This window comes from Chrysochloris asiatica, unplaced genomic scaffold, assembly GCF_000296735.1.
Source record: "Chrysochloris asiatica unplaced genomic scaffold, ChrAsi1.0 scaffold00083, whole genome shotgun sequence".
NCBI classification, from domain to species: Eukaryota; Metazoa; Chordata; class Mammalia; order Afrosoricida; family Chrysochloridae; genus Chrysochloris; species Chrysochloris asiatica.
Window position 1 is genome coordinate 9,844,249 of NW_006408601.1, and position 1,398 is coordinate 9,845,646.

Below are 1,398 nucleotides of genomic sequence, written 5' to 3' on the forward strand. Positions count from 1 at the left end.
GAAGGATATCATGTATGGTAAAGTGGAAGGTCAGAGAAAAAGAGGAAGACCCCAAGTGAGATGGATTGGCAAAGTGGCAGCATCAACGGGGTCAAGCATGGCAACAATTGTGAGGTTGGACCAGGATCAGGCAGTGTTCTGTTCTGTTGTGCATAGGGTCGCTATGGCACCTAACAACAACAACAACAACAATGCAACAACAGTGGTGGTGGTGTGGTTATGTGCTGTGGAGTCAGTTTGACTCAAAGCGACCTTGTATAGGGTTTCTGAGGCTGTAAATCTTTACAGGAGCAGAAAACCTTATCTTTCTCCAATAGAACAACTGGTCGGTTCGAACTGCTGACCTTGAGGTTAGCAGCGTGACTAGTAACCATTATGCCACCCGAGTTCCTTCTCTCTCTCTGTTGTTAAGCGCTGTAAAATTGAGTCTGACTCATAGTGACCCTGAATAAGGTTTCCAAGGAGAAGCTGGTGAGCTTTAACCACTGACTTTGTGATTCAAACAGACTTTGCAGTCCAGTGCATTAATCCATAGCACCACACCAGGACTCTCTCTATATATATAATATATATGGTGGTGGTAGTGGATGTGTGCTGTGGAGTTGATTCTGACTCACAGTGAACACCTGCATCGGGTTTCCGAGGCTGTAAATCTTTACGGGAACAGAAAGCCTCATCTGTCTCCCACAGATCTAGTGGTAGTTTTGAACTGTTGACCTAGAGGTTAGCAGCCCAACTCATGACCACTCTGCTATCAGAGTTCCTTATACCTATATATGCTCATGAGTGGCCAGCTAGAGTGTAACTATTGTTCTATGTGTGGAGGAAAGAAATGTGATGAAATTTGAAAATGCTTGGAATGAATTAGTCCAATGAGTTCCATATATACATATATGGAACATGGTGGCTTTGTAGGATAAGCACTGGATTGTGAACCCCAAGGTCGGTGGTTTTAACCCACCAGCCACTCTGCCGGAGAAAGATGAGGCTTTCTGTTCTGCAAAGATTTACAGTACAGAAACCCTAAACAGGGTCGCTATAAGTTGGAACTGACTCAACAACACTGAACAATGGTTGGTTGGTTGGTTGGTTATGTGCTGTGGAGTCGGTTCTGACTCATAGCGACCCTGTACAGGGTTTCTGAGGCTGTAAATCTTTACAGGAGCAGAAAGCCTCACATTTCTCCTGTGGAACATCAATACGCACACATATGTATGCTTGTTGTTAAATGCTCTTAAGTGGGTTCCAACTGATAGCAACCCTGTATAAGGTTTCTGAGGACAGATTAGTGGGTTTGAACTGCTGATCTTGAGGTTCAAATCAACCTTGTGGTCCAGTGAGTATCGTATAGTGCTACATCAGGTCTCTCTCTCTCTCTCTCTCTCTCTCTCTCTCTCT